Below are 15,729 nucleotides of genomic sequence, written 5' to 3' on the forward strand. Positions count from 1 at the left end.
ACACCCATCACAACCCCTTCTAACTTTAACCTTTGTATTTTGAGGGGTTGTTAACGCTAAACGAACCCTATTACTATGGGATAATCTAAACTTCACAACCCTTTAAATTACAAGGGTTTTAAATATGGAGAGAATTGTGAAGGTTGGATTTACTAATTTTGCAGTCTTATTTTTTAAAAAAGTTACTTTTTGTGTTATCTTCATCAATAAGTATGGAAAATATTATAAATATTATTACAAGACAAGGGGTACTTTTGTCATTTCCATAAAGGGTAAAGTTGAAATTTGTACTAAAAGACAAGGGCACTCTATAAACAAAATTCCAGAACGCTAATTCCAAAAATACCAATGTACTTTTTAAAAAAGTTCTAATTTTTCCCATGCTTAATGGTTCAGTTATCTATTAAAATAATTTTTTAAACAAAAAGTAATGATCGATTTGATAAACACACCTATCACAACCCCTTCTAACTTTAACCTTTGTATTATGAGGGTTTGTTAACTCTAGGCAAACCCTATCACTAAAGGATAATCTAAACTTCACAACCCTTTAATTTACAAAGGTTAAAGATAGAGAGAATTGTGATGGGTGGATTTACTAAGTTTGTAGTCCTTTTTTTTAAAAAAAATTTCTTTTTGTTTTACATTCATCATTAATTAAGGAAACTTTTGTAAATATTACAACAAGTCAAGGGGTACTTTTGTCATCTGCATAAAGGGTAGAGTTGAAATTTTTACTAAAAGATAAGAGCACTATAAAAAAAAGTTCCAGGACACTAATTTCAAAATGGCAGTGTACTTTTTTAAAAAGTACTAATTTTCCCTTGCTTAATAATTATATTACTTATTAAAATAATTTTTTGAACAAAAAAAAATGATCTTTTTGATAAACAAACTCATCAAAACCCTTTCTAACTTTAACCTTTGTATTTTGAGGGTTGTTAAGTCTAGACAAACCATATCACTCTAAATTTTGCAACCCTTCATATTACAAAGGTTAAAGAATGAAATAATTGTGAAGTGTAGATTTACTAATTTTATAGTCTATTTTTTAAAAATAGTTACTTTTTTTTATATCATCATTAAGTAAGAGCATATTTGTAAATATTACTACAAGAGATTGAGTACTTTTGTGTTCTCCATAAAGGGTAAAAATGAAATTTTTACTAAAAGACAAGGGCAATCTACTGATAAAATTTCAGGACATTAACTTCCAAAATGCTATCGTACTTTCGTAAAAATTTTAAATTTGACTTTGCTTCATGCTTAAGTTGCCTCTTAAAATAATTTTTTAAACAAAAAGTATTGATCTTTTTGATAAACACACCCATCACAGCTCTTTCTAACTTTAACCTTTATATTTTGAGGGGTTGTTAACTCTAGACAAACCCTAAGACTAGGGCATAATCTAAACATCACAACCTTGCAACTTACAAAGGTTAGAGATAGATAGAGTTGTGAAGGGTGTATTTACTAATTTTGTATTCTATTTTTTAAAAAACATTACTTTTTGTGATATCTTCATCATTATGCAAGAGCGATTTTGTAAATATGACTATAAGATAAGGTTCTTTTGTCATCTCCATAAAGCGTAAAGTTGAAATTTTTACTAAAAGACAATGGAACTTTACAAATAAAATTCCAGGACACTAACTTCCAAAATGTAATTGTACTTTAGTGAAAATTTTAAATTTGCCCCTACTCTATGTGATATCTTCATCTATAAGTTTGGGCAATTTTGTAAATAATAGTACATAACAAGGGGTATTTTGTCATTTCATAAAGGGTAAGGTTGAAATTTTAACTAAAAGACGGAGGCGATCTAAAAATAAAATTTCAGGATACTAACTTCCAAAATTCCATTGTGCTTTTATAAAAAATTTAAGTTAGTCTTTGTTTAATGATTATGTTACATATCAAAAAATAATTTTAAACAAGAAGTAATGATCTATTTGATAAACACACCCACCACGACCCCTTCTAAATTTAACCTTTATATTTAGAGGGGTTGTTAACTCTAGACAATCCCAACCACTAACGGATAATCTAAACTTTAGAACCTTTCATATTACATGGGTGAAAGATGGAGAACATGGTGAAGGGTGGATTTACTATTTCATAGTCTATTTTTTAAAAAACGTTACTTTTTGTGTAATCTTCATCATTATGCATGGGCAATTTTATAAATATTACTACTAGGGAAGGGGAACTTTTGTCATCAACATAAAGGATAAAGTTGAAATTTTTACTAAAACACAAAGGCACTCTATAAATAAAATTCCAGGACACTAACTTCGAAAATGCCGTAGTACTTTTGTAAAAATTTCAAATTTGTCCTCCCTTAATGGTAAAGTTACCTGTTAAAATAATTTTTAAACAAAAAGTAATGATCTTTTTGATAAACACACCCATCACAACCCTTGAAATCAGAAAAATTAAAGTTAGTGAGAGATGTGAAAGAAGGATTTCCTAATTTTGTAGTCTATTTTCTTAAAAAAGTTATTATTTGTGATTTTTCATCATTAAAGGTAATTTTGTAAATATTACTACCAGCCAAGGGGTACTTTTGTCATCTCCATAAAGGGTAAAATTGAAATTGTTACTAAAAGAAAATGACACTCTACAATTAAAATTTCAGGACAGTAACTTAAAAACATGCCATTGTACTTTTCTAAAAATTTCAAATTTTCCCTTGCTTAATAGTTCAGTTATCTATTAAAAAAATATTTTAAACAAAACCAAATTATCCCCATTACAACCCGTTCTAACTTTAACCTTTGTATTTTGAGAGGACATGAACTCTGGACAAATCTTAAAATTAAAGGATAATCTAAAGTTTACAACCCTTCAAATTACAAAGGTTAAAGATGGAGAGAGAGTTGTGAAGGGTGGATTTACTATTTTTGTAGTCTATTTTTTGAAAATAGTAACATTTTGTGATATTTTCATCATTAAGTAAAGGCAATTTTGTAAATATTACTACAAGAGAAGATATACTTTTGTGATCTCCATAAAAGGTCAAGTTGAAATTTTTACTAACGGACAAAGGCACTCTACAAATAAAATTCTAGGACACTAATTTCCAAAATGTCATTGTACTTTTATAAAAATTACAAATTTACCCTTTCTTAATGATTAAGTTACCTATTAAAACAATTTTTTAAACAAATGTAGTGATCATTTTGATATTAACACCCATCACAACCCCTACTAACTTAAACATTTGTATTTTGAGGGGTTGTTAAGTCTAGACAATCCCTATCATTAAGGGATAATCAAAACTTCACAACCCATAAAATTACATAGGTTAAAGATAGAGAGAGTTATGAAAGATGGAATTACTAATTTTGTATTCTATTTCTTTAAAAAAGTTACTTTTTGTTATATATTCGTCATTAAGTAAGGGAAATTTTATAAATACTACTACAAGACAAGTTTTACTTTTGTCATCTCCATAAAAGGTATACTTGAAATTTTAAATAAAAGACAACAACACTTGACAAATAAAATTTCAGGACACTAACTACCAATTGCCCTTATCCTTTTGTTAAGATTTAAAAATTTGCCCTTAAATTATTGTTAAGCGACCGATTAAATAAAAATATTAAGCAAAAAGTAATGATCTTTTTGATAAATACACCCATCACAACCCCTTCTAACCTTTGTATTTTGAGGGGTTGTTAACTCAATAAACCCTATCACTAAGGGGTAATCTAAACTTCACAACCCTTCAAATTACAAAGGTTAAAGATGGAAAGAATTGTGAAGGGTGGATTAACTAATTTTGCAGTCTTTTTTTTTTAAAAAAAGTTACTTTTAGTGTTTTCTTCATCATTAAGTATGGTAAATTTTATAAATATTACTACAAGACAATAGATATGTTTGTCATCTTTATAAAGGGTAATGTTGAAATTTTTACTAAAAGATAATGACACGCTACAAACAAAATTCCAGGACACTAATTTCAAAAATGCCATTGTACTTTTTTAAAAAGTTCTAATTTACCCGTGCTTAATGGTTATGTTACCTATAAAAATAAATTTTTTAATCAAAAAGTAATGATCGATTTCATAAACACCCCTATCACAACCCCTTCTAACTTTTAACCTTTGCAATTTGAGGGGTTGTTAACTCTAGACAAACCTTATCACTAAAGGATAATCTAAACTTCACAACCATTCAAATTAAAAAGGTTAAAGATAGAGAGAATTGTGAAGGTTGGATTTACTAATTTTGTAGTCTGTATTTTTTAAAAAAGCTACTTTTTGTGTTACGTTCATCATTAAGTATGAAAAATTTTATAAATATTACAAGTCAAGGGGTACTTTTGTCATCTCCATAAAGGATAAAGTAGAAATTTTTACTAAAAGACATTGGCACTCTACAAATAAAATTTCAGGACATTAATTTGAAAAATACCATTGTACCTTTTAAAAAAGTTCTAATTTGCCGGCCGTTAATAATTAAGTTACCTATTAAAATAATTTTTTGAACAAAAAATAATGATATTTTTGAGAAACACACCCATCACGACCCCTTCGTACTTTAACCTTTGTATTTTGAGGGGTTGTTAACTCTAGACAAACCATGTCACTAAGCGATAATCTAAATTTCATATTACAAAGGTTAAAGATTGAGAGAATTGTGAAAGGTGGCTTTACTACTTTTGTAGTCTAGTTTTTTAAAAAAGTTACTTTTTTTGATATCTTCATCATTAAGTATAAGTAATTTTGTAGATATTATTACAAGATACTGAATACTTTTGTCTTCCTCATAAGGGGTAAAGTTGAAATTTTTACTAAAAGAGAAGGGAAATCTGTTGTTAAAAATTTCAAATTTGCACTTGTTTAATGATTAAGTTACCTTTTAAAATAATTTTTTAAATAAAAAGTAGTGATCATTTTGATAAAGACATCCATCCCAACCCCTTCTAACTTTAACCTTTGTATTTTGAGGGGTTGTTTACTCTAGCCAATCCTTATCACTAAGGGATAATAAAAACGGGGTTGTTTACTCTAGCCAATCCTTATCATCACTAAGGGATAATAAAAAGTTCACAAACCTTCAAATTACAACTGTTAAAGATAGAGAAAGTTGTGAAAAGTGGATTTATTAATTTTGTAGTCTATCTTTTTTAAAAAGTTACTTTTTGTGATTTCTTCGTCACTAAGAAAGGGCAATTTTTTAAATATTACTACAAGACAAGTTGTACTTTTGTCATCTCCATAAAAGGTATAATTGAAATTTTAAATAAATGACAACGGCACTCTATAAATAAAATTTTAGGACAATAACTTCCAAAATGCTCTAATACTTTTGTAAAAATTAAAAAAGTTCCCCTTTCTTTATAGTTAATTTTCAGATTAAAAAAATTTTAAAAGAAAAAAATAATTATCTTTTTGATAAACACACCCATCACAACCCCTTCTAACTTTAACCCTTGCATTTTGAGGGGTTGTTAACTATAGACAAACCCTATAACTAAGGAATAATCTAAACTTCACAACCCTTCAAAATACATAGGTTAAAGATAAAGTGATATCTTAAAGGTGGATTTACTAATTTTTTAGTTTATTTTTTTAAAAAAGTTATTTTTGTGATTTCTTTGTCATTAAGTATGGGTAATTTTGTAAATATTACAACAAGACAAGTTGTACTTTTGTCATCTCCATAAAGGGTACACTTGAAATTTTAAATAAAAGACAACGATACTCTACAAATAAAATTTCAAGACACTTACTTCCAAAATGCTCTAGTACTTTTGTAAAAATTTAAAAATTTTCCCTTACTTTATAGTTAAGTATCCGATTAAAAAAAAAATTTAAGCAAAAAGTAATGATCTTTTTTATAAACACATCCATCACAACCTCTTCTAACTTTAACCTTTATATTTTGATGGGTTGTTAACTCTAAACAAACGGTATCAGTAAGGCATAATCTAAACTTCACAACCCTTCAAATTACAAAAGTTAAAGATAGTGATAGTTGTGAATGGTGCATTTACTAATTTTGTATTCCATTATTTTTAAAAAAGTTACTTTTTGTAATATCTTCATCATTATGTATGGGCAATTTGGTAAATATTACTATTAGACAAAGGGTACTTTTGTCATCTCCTTAAAAGGTAGAGCTAAATTTTTTTTTAACAGACAAGGGAAATCTACGAATAAAATTCCAAGACACTAACTTTCAAAATGCAATTGTAATTTTGTAAAAATTTCAGATTTTCCCTTACTCTTTCTGATATCTTCATCATTAAGCAATGGCAATTTTGTAAATAATACTACATGACAAGGGGTACTTTGCCATTCATAAAGGGTAAAGTTGATATCTTAACTAGAAGACAAGGGCACTCTACAAATAAAATTCGAGGATACTAAAGCATAACGTAAATTTCACAACCCTTCAAATTACAAAGGTTAAAGATAAAGAGAATTATGAAGGGTGGATTTACTAATTTTGTAGTCTTTTTTTTTAAAAAAAGTTATTTTTTGTGTTATCTTCATCATTAAGTAAGAGAAATTTTGTAAATATTACTACAAGTCAAGGGGTACTTGTGTCATCTCCATAAAGGGCAAAGTTAAAAATTTTTAGTCAAAGACAAGGGCATTCCACAAACAAAATTCCAGGACGCTAATTTCAAAAATGTCATTGTACTTTTTTTAAAAGTTCTAATTTGCTCGTGCTTAATGGTTAAGTTACACATATGAAAATAATTTTTTAAACAAAAAGTAATTATCGTTTTGATAAACGCATCCATCACAACCCCTTCAAACGGTTACCTTTGTATTTTGAGGGGTTGTTAACTCTAGACAACCCTATCACTGACGGATAATCTAAACTTCACAACTCATCAAATTACAGAGGTTAAAGATCGAGAGAGTTGTGAATTGTGGATTTACTAATTTTATAGTCTATTTTTAAAAAAACAAACTTTTTGTGATATCTTCATCATTAAGTAGGAGAAATTTTTTAAATATTACTACAAGATAAAGGGTACTTTTGTCATTTTCATAAAGCATAAAGTTGAAATTTTTACGAAAAGACAAACGCACTCTACAAATAAAATTCCAGGACACTAACTTCCAAATTGCAATTGTATTTTTTAAAAAATTTCAAATTTTCTCTTGCTTAATAGTTAAGTTACCTATTAAAATAATTTTTCAACAAAAAGTAAAGATCATTATGAATAATACGCCTATGAAAACCCCTTCTAACTTTAACCCTTGTGTATTGATGAGTTGTTTACTCTAGAAAAATCCTATTACTAAGGGATAATTTACACTTTACATCCCTTCAAATTACAAAGTTAATTTTAAAAAAACTTTTATTTAAAAAAAGTTTCTTTTTGTGTTATCTTCATCATTAAGTAAGCGAAATTTTTTAAATATTACTACAAGTCATGGTGTATTTTTGTCATCTCCATAAAGGGCAAAGTTGAAATTTTTAGTAAAAGATAAGGGCACTCTACAAACAAAATTCCAAGACGCTAATTTAAAAAATGCGATTGCGCTTTTTTAAAAAGTTCTAATTTGCCCATGCTTAACGGTTAAGTCACATATTAAAATAATTTTTTAAACAAAAAGTAATCATCGTTTTGATAAATGCACCCATCACAACCCCTTCAAACTTTTACATTTGTATTTTGAGGGGTTGTTAACTCTAGACAAACCCTATCGCTAAGGGATAATCTAAACTTCACAACCCTTCAAATTACAAAGGTTAAAGATCGAGAGAGTTGTGAAGGGTGGATTTACTAACTTTATACTCTAATTGTTTATAAAAATAACTTTTTGTGATATCTTCATCATTAAGTAGAAGCAATTTTTTTAATATTACTACAAGACAAGGGGTACTTTTATCATTTCCGTAAAGGATAAAGGTGAAATTTTTACAAAGAGACAAGGGCACTGTACAAATAAAATTTCAGGGCATTCACTTCCAAATTGCCATTGTACTTTAGTAAAAATTTCTAATTTGCTCTTGCTTAATGGTTAAGTTACCTATTAAATTTTTTTTTTAACAAAAAGTAAAGATCATTTTTATAAATACACAAATGACCACCCCTTCTAACTTTAACCTTTGTATATTGATGGGTTGTTAACTCTAGACAAACCCTATTACTAAGGGATAATCTAAACTTTACCGGTCTTCAAATTACAAAGGCTAAAGATAGAGAGAATTATGAAAAGTGAATTTATTAATTTTTGTAGTCTATTATTTATTAAAGATAGAGAGAACTATTGCTACAAGATAAGGAGTACTTTTGTCATCTTAATAAAGGGCAAATTTGAAATTTTTTTACTAAAAGACAAGGGCAATCTACTGATAAAATTCTAGGTCACTAACTTCCAAAATGCTATTGTACTTTTGTAAAAATTTTAAATTTGACCTTGCTTAATGGTTACGTTACCTCTTAAAATAATTTTTTAGACAAAAAGGAAAGATTGATTTGATGAACACACCCATCACAACCCCTTCTAACTTTAACCTTTATATTTTGAGGGGATGTTAACTCTAGACAAACCCTTTCACTAAAGCATAATCTAAACTTCACAACCCTCAAATTATAAACGTTAAAGATATAGGGAGTTGTAAGGGGTGGAATTATTAATTTTGTAGTCTATTTTTTAAAAGAAAGTTACTTTTTGTGATATCTTCATCATTTTGTACGGGCAATTTTGTAAATATTACTACAAGACAAAGGGTACTTTTGTCATCTCTATAAAAGGTAAAGTTCAAATTTTTACTAGAAGACAAGAGCACTCTGAATTAAAATTCCAAGACACTAACATCTGAAATGCAATTGTACTTTTTTATAAATTTCAAATTTACCGTTACTCTTTGTGATATCTTCATCATTAGGTAAGCGAAATTTTATAAATATTACAACATGGGAAGGGGTACTTTGCCATTTCATAAAGGGTAAAGTTGATGAAATATTAACTAAAAGACCGGGGCACTCAACAAATAAAATGTCAGGATACTAACTTCCAAAATGCCATTGTACTTTTATAAATATTTCAAATTTTCCTTTGCTTGTTGGTTAAGTTACATATTAAAATAAATTTTTAAACAAAAATTAATGATTTATTTGATAAACACACCCATCACGACCCCTTCTAAATTTAACCTTTGTATTTTGAGGGGTTGTTAACTCTAGACAAACCCTACCACTAAGGTATAATCTAAATTTTACAACCCTTCAAATTACAAGGGTTAAAGACAGTGTAGTTTTGAAGGGTGGATTTATTAATTTTATAATCTATTTTTTAAGAAACATTAGTTTTTGTGAAATCTCCATCCTTATATTTGGGTAATTTTGTAAATATTACTGCAAAACAAAGTAAACTTTTGTCTTCTCCATAAAGGATAAAGTTGAAATTTTTACTAAAAAGCAATGACATTCTATAAATAAAATTCCAGGACACTAACTTCCAAAATGCCATTGTACTTTTGAAACAATTTCAAATTTGTCCTCACTTAATAGTTAAGTTATATGTTAAAATAACTTTAAAACAAAAAGTAATGATCTTTTTTATAAACACACCTATCACAACCCCTTATAACTTTAATCTTTGTATTTTGTGTGGTTGTTAACTCCAGACAAACCCTATCTCTAAGGGATAATCTAAACTTCACGACCATTGAAATTAAAAAGGTTAAAGTTAGCGAGAGTAGTGAAAGGTGGATTTACTAATTTTGTAGTCTATTTCTTTAAAAAATTTCCTTTTTGTGATATTTTCATCATTAAGGGCAATTTTGTAAATATTACTACTAGTCAAGGGCTACTTTTGTCATCTCCATAAAGGGTAAAATTGAAATATTTACTAAAAGAAAACGGTACTCTACAAATAAAACTCCAGAACACTAAGTTAAAAAATGCCGTTGTACTTTTGTAAAAATTTCAAATTTGACCTTGTTTAATGGTATGATTACCTATTAAACTAATTTTTTAAACAAAAACTAAGGATTTTTTTGATAAACACACCCATTACAACCCCTTCTAACTTTAACCTTTGTATTTTGAGGAGATGTTAACACTGGACGAATCTTAGAACAAAGGGATAATCTAAACTTTAAAACCCTTCAAATTACAAAGGTTAAAGATGGAGAGAGTTGTGAATGATGGATTTACTAATTTTATAGTTTATTTTTTTCAAAATAGTAACTTTTTGTGATATCTTCATGATTAAGTAAGGGCAATTTTGTAATTATAAATACAAGAGAAGGGATACTTTTGTCATCTCCATAGAAGGTCAAGTTGAAATTTTTACTAAAAGACAAAGGCACTCTACAAATAAAATTTCAGGAAACTAATTTCCAAAATGCCATTGTATTTTTGTAAAAATTTCAAATTTACACTTGCTTATTGATTAAGTTAACTATTAAAATATTTTTTTAAACAAAAAGTAGTGATCATTTTGATAAACACACCCATCACAACCCCTTTTAACTTTAACCTTTGTATTTTGAGGAGTTGTTAACTCTAGACAATTCGTATCACTACGGGATAATCAAAACTTCACAACCCCTCAAATTACAAAAGTTAAAGATAGAGGGAGTTGTTAAAGGTGGATTTACTTATTTTGTAGTATGTTTTTTTAAAAAAGTTACTTTTTGTGATTTCTTCTTCATTAAGTAAGCGTAATTTTTTAAATATTACTACAAGACAAATTGTTCTTTTGCCATCTCCATAAAGGGTATAATTGAAATTTTTTAAAAGAGATAACGACACTTTACAAATAAAAATCCAGCACATTAACTTCCAAAATGCACTTGTACTTTTGTCAAAATTTAAAAATTTGCCCTGACTTTATGATAAAATTTTCGATTAAAGTTTTTTTTTTAAGTAAAAAGTATTGATCTTTTTTATAAAGACACCCATCACAATCCCTTTTAATTTTAACTTTTGTATTTTGAGGGGTTGTAAACTCTAGACAAACCCAATCACTAAAGGATAATCTAAACTTCACAAACCTTCAAATTACAAAGGTTAAAGATGGAGAGAATTGTGAAGGTTGTATTTACAAAATTTGTAGTCATTTTTTTTAAAAAAATTACTTTTTGTGTTATTTTCATCATTAAGTAAGGGAAATTATGTAAATATTACTACATGACTTGGGGTACTTTTGTCATCTCCATAAATGGTAAAGTTGAAATTTTTACAAAAAAAAAAGAGAACTCTAGAAACAAAATTCCAGGATGCTAATTTCAAAAATGCCATTGTATGTTTTTAAAAAGTTCTAATTTGCCCATGCTTAATGGTTAAATTACCTATTAATATAATTTTTTGAACAGTAACTAATGATCTTTTTTATAAACAAACCCATCACAACCCCTTTTAACTTTAACCTTTGTATTTTGAGAGGTTGATAACTCTGGACAAACCCTATGTTTAAGTGATAATCAAAACTTCACAACCCTTGAAATTACAAAGGATAAAGATGGAGAGAAGGGCACTCTACAAACAAAATTCCAGGACGCTAATTTCAAAAATGTCATTGTATGTTTTTAAAAAGTTATAATTTGCTTGTGCTTAATGGTTAAATTACATATTAAAATAATTTTTTAAATAAAAAGTAATGATCGTTTTGATAAACGCACCCTTCATAACCCCTTCAAACTTTTACCTTTGTATTTTGAGGGGTTGTTCACTCTAGACAAATCCTATCACTAAGGGATAATTTAAACTTCACAACCCTTCAAATTACAAAGGTTAAAAATCGAGAGAGGTATGAATGGTGGATTTACTAATTTTTACGCCAATTTTTTTTAAAAAATAAGTTTTTGTGATAACTTCGTCATTAGGTAGGAGCAATTTTGTAAATATTACTACAAAACAAGGGGTACTTTTGTCAACTCCTTAAAGGATAAAGTTAAAATTTTTACGAAGAGACAAGGGCACTCTTCAAATAAAATTCCAGGACACTAACTTCCAAATTACCATTGTATTTTTGTAAAAATTTCAAATTTGCCTTTGCTTAATTGTTAAGTTACTTATTAAAATAATTTTTTAACAAAAAGTAAAGATCATTTTGATTAATACACCTATGACAACCCCTTCTAACTTTAACCTTTGTATATCGATGGGTTGTTAACTCTAGACAAGCTCTATTACTAAGGGATAATTACAACCCTGCAAATTAAAAATGTTAGAGATAGAGAGAATTGTGCAAGGTGAATTTAATAAATTTTTAAATTTTTTTTTTTAAAAAAGTTGCTTTTTGTGATATCTTCATAAGTTCCATTTTTTAAATATTACTACAAGACAATGTGTACTTTTGTCATCTTAATAAAAGGTAAATTTGAAATTTTTACTAAAAGACAAGGGCATTCTACTGATAAAATTCCAGATCACTAACTTCTAAAATCCTATTGTACTTTTGTAAAAATTTTAAATTTGTTACGTTACATCTTAAAATAAATTTTTAAATAAAAAGTAATGATCAATTTGATAAACACACCCATCACAACCCCTTCTAACTTTTACCTTTATATTTTAAGCGGTTGTTAACTCTAGACAAACCCTATCACTAAAGCATAATCTAAACTTCACAACCCTTAAAATTACAAAGGTTAAAGATATAGAGAGTTGTGAAGGGTGGATTTACTAATTTTGTAGTCTATTTTTTTAAAAAAAGTTACATTTCGTGATATCTTCATCATTATGTAAGGGTAATTTTGTAAATATTACTACAAGACAAGGGGTACTTTTGTCATATCTATAAATGGTAAAGTTGAAATTTTTACTAAAAGACAAGGGCACTGTAGAAATAAAATTTTAAGACAACAACTTCCAAAATACAATTGTAGTTTTCTAAAAATTTCAAATTTGCTCTAACACTTTGTGATATCTTCATCATTAAGAGCAATTTTGTAAATATTACAACATGACAAGAGGTACTTTGCCATTTCAAAAAGGGTAAAGTTGAAATTTTAACTAAACGAATAGGGCACTCTACAAATAAAATTCAAGAACACAAACTTCCAAAATGGCATTGTACTTTTATAAAAATTTCAAATTTACCTATGCTTATTGGTTAAGTTACATATTAAAAGAAATTTTTAAACAAAAAGTAATGATTTATTTGATAAACACACCCTTATATTTTGAGGGGTTGTTAACTCTAGACAAACCCTACTACTAAGGGATAATCTAAACTTCACAACCCTTCAAATTAGAAAGGTTAAAGATGTAGAGAGTTGTGACGGGAGGATTTTGGTTTTTAAAAGTAAACTTTTGTGATATCTTCATCATTAACTAAGAAAATTTTTGTAAATATTACTACAAGACAAGCGGTAGTTTTGTCATCTCCATAAAGGATAAACTTGAAATTTTTACTAAGAGACAATGACACTATACAAATTAAAATCTAGGACACTAATTTCCAAATTGCCATTGTACTTTTGTAAAAATTTAAAATTTTCTCTTGCTTAATTGTTAAGTTCGCTATTAAAATAAATTTTTAACGGAAAGTAATGATCATTTTGATAAATACATCTATCACAACCTTTTCTAACTTTAACCATTTTATTTTGAGGGGTTGTTAACTCTACACAAACTCTACTACTAAGGGAAAAACTAAACTTTACAACCTTTCAAATTGCAAAGGTTAAAGATAAAGAGAATTGTTAAGGGTGGATTTACTAATTTTGTAGTCTATTTTTTAAAAGAAGTTACTTTTTGAGATATCTTCCGCATTAATTAAGAGCGATTTTGTAAATATTACTGCAAGACAATAAGTACTTTTCTCATCTCCATAAAAGGTAAAGTTGATATTTTTTCTAAAAGACAAGCGCATTCTACAGATAAAATCCTTGAACACTAACTTCTAGAATGCTATGCTACTTTTGTAAAAATTTCAAATTTGACGTAGCTTAATAGTTAAATTACCTCTTAAAATAATTTTTGAAACAAAAAACAATGAACTTTTTGATAAACACACCCATCACAACCCCTTCTAGCTTTAAGCTTTATATTCTGAAGGGTTGTTAACTCTAGACAAACCCTATCACTAAGGCATAATCTAAACTTCACAACCCTTCAAACTACAAAAGTTAAAGATAAAGAGAGTTGTGAAGGGTGGATTTTTCTAATATTGTAGTTTATTTTTTTAAAGAAGGCTATTTTTTGTAATATCTTCATCATTATGTAAGGGTAATTTTGTGAATATTACTACAAGACAAGGGGTATTTTTGTCATCTCCATGAAGGGTAAAGTTGAAATTTTTACGAAAAGACAAGGGCACTCTACAAATAAAATTCCAAAACATCAACTTCCAAAATGCAATTGTACTTATGTAAAAATTTCAAATTTGTCTTTGCTTAATGGTCAAGTTACATATTAAAATAAATTTTTAAATAAAAAGAAATGATCTATTTAATAAACACACCATTCACAACCCCTTCTAAATTTAACCTTTGTATTTTGAGGGTTTGGTAACTCTAGACAAACCCTACCTCTAAGGGATAATCTAAACTTCACAACCCTTCAAATTACAAAGGTTAAAGATAGAGAGGGTTGTGAAGGTGGATTAACTAATTTTATAGTCTATTTTTTAAAAATCGTTACATTTTGTGACATCTTCATCATTGTGTATAGGCAATTTTGTGAATATCAGTACTAGAAAAGGAGAACTTTTGTCATTTCCATAAAGAGTAAAGTTGAAATTTTTACTAAAAGATAAATGCATTCTATAAAAAAAATTCTAGGACACTAACTTCCAAAATGCCATTGTACTTTTGTAAAAATTTCAAATTTACCCTCACTTAATGGTTAAGTTACCTGTTAAATTTTTTTTAAAATAAAAAGAAATGATCTTTTTGATAAACACACCCATCACAACTCCTTATAACTTTAACCTTTGCATTTTGTGTAGTTGTTAACTCTAGACAAACTCTATCTCTATGGGATAATCTAAACTTCACAACCTTTGAAATTACAAAGGCTAAAGATCATTTACTAATTTTGTAGTTTATGTTCTTATAAAAATTATTTTTTATGATATTTACATCATTAAAGGCAATTTTTCCAATATTACTACCATGCAAGCAGTTCTTTTGTCATCTCCATAAAAGGCAAAATTGAAATTTTTACTAAAAGAAAACGACACTCTACAAATAAAATCCTAAGACACTAACTTAAAAAATACCATTGTACTTGGAAAAATTTAAAATTTGCCATTGCTTAATGGTTTAGTTACCTATTACAATAATTTCTTTAAAAAAATCTAATGTTTTTTTTGATAAACACACCCATTACAGCCCCTTCTAACTTTAACCTTTGTATTTTGAGGAGTTGTTAACTCGAGACAAATCCAAAAACAAAGGGATAATCAAAAGTTTATAACCCTAAAAATTACAAATGTTAAAAATAGAGATAGTTGTGAAGGGTGGATTTACTAATTTTGAAGTCTATATTTTTAAAATAATAACTTTTTGTGATCTCTTAATCATTAAGTAAGGAAAATTTTATAAATATTACTACAAGAGAAGGGATACTTTTCTAATCTCCATAAAATGTCGACTTGAAATTTTGATTAAAGGACAAGGGCACTCTTCAACCCCTACTAACTCTAACCTTTGTATGTTGAGCAGTTGTTAACTCTAGACAATCCCTATCACTAAGGGATAATCTAAACTTCACAACCCTTCAACTTACAAATGTTAAAGATGGAGAGAGTTGTGAAAGGTGGATTCACTAATTTTGAAGTCTATTTTTTTTAA

This window comes from Amborella trichopoda, chromosome 6 (genome assembly GCF_054954075.1).
Source record: "Amborella trichopoda isolate Santa Cruz 75 chromosome 6, AtrichopodaSantaCruz75HAP2 v2.0, whole genome shotgun sequence".
NCBI lineage: Eukaryota > Viridiplantae > Streptophyta > Magnoliopsida > Amborellales > Amborellaceae > Amborella > Amborella trichopoda.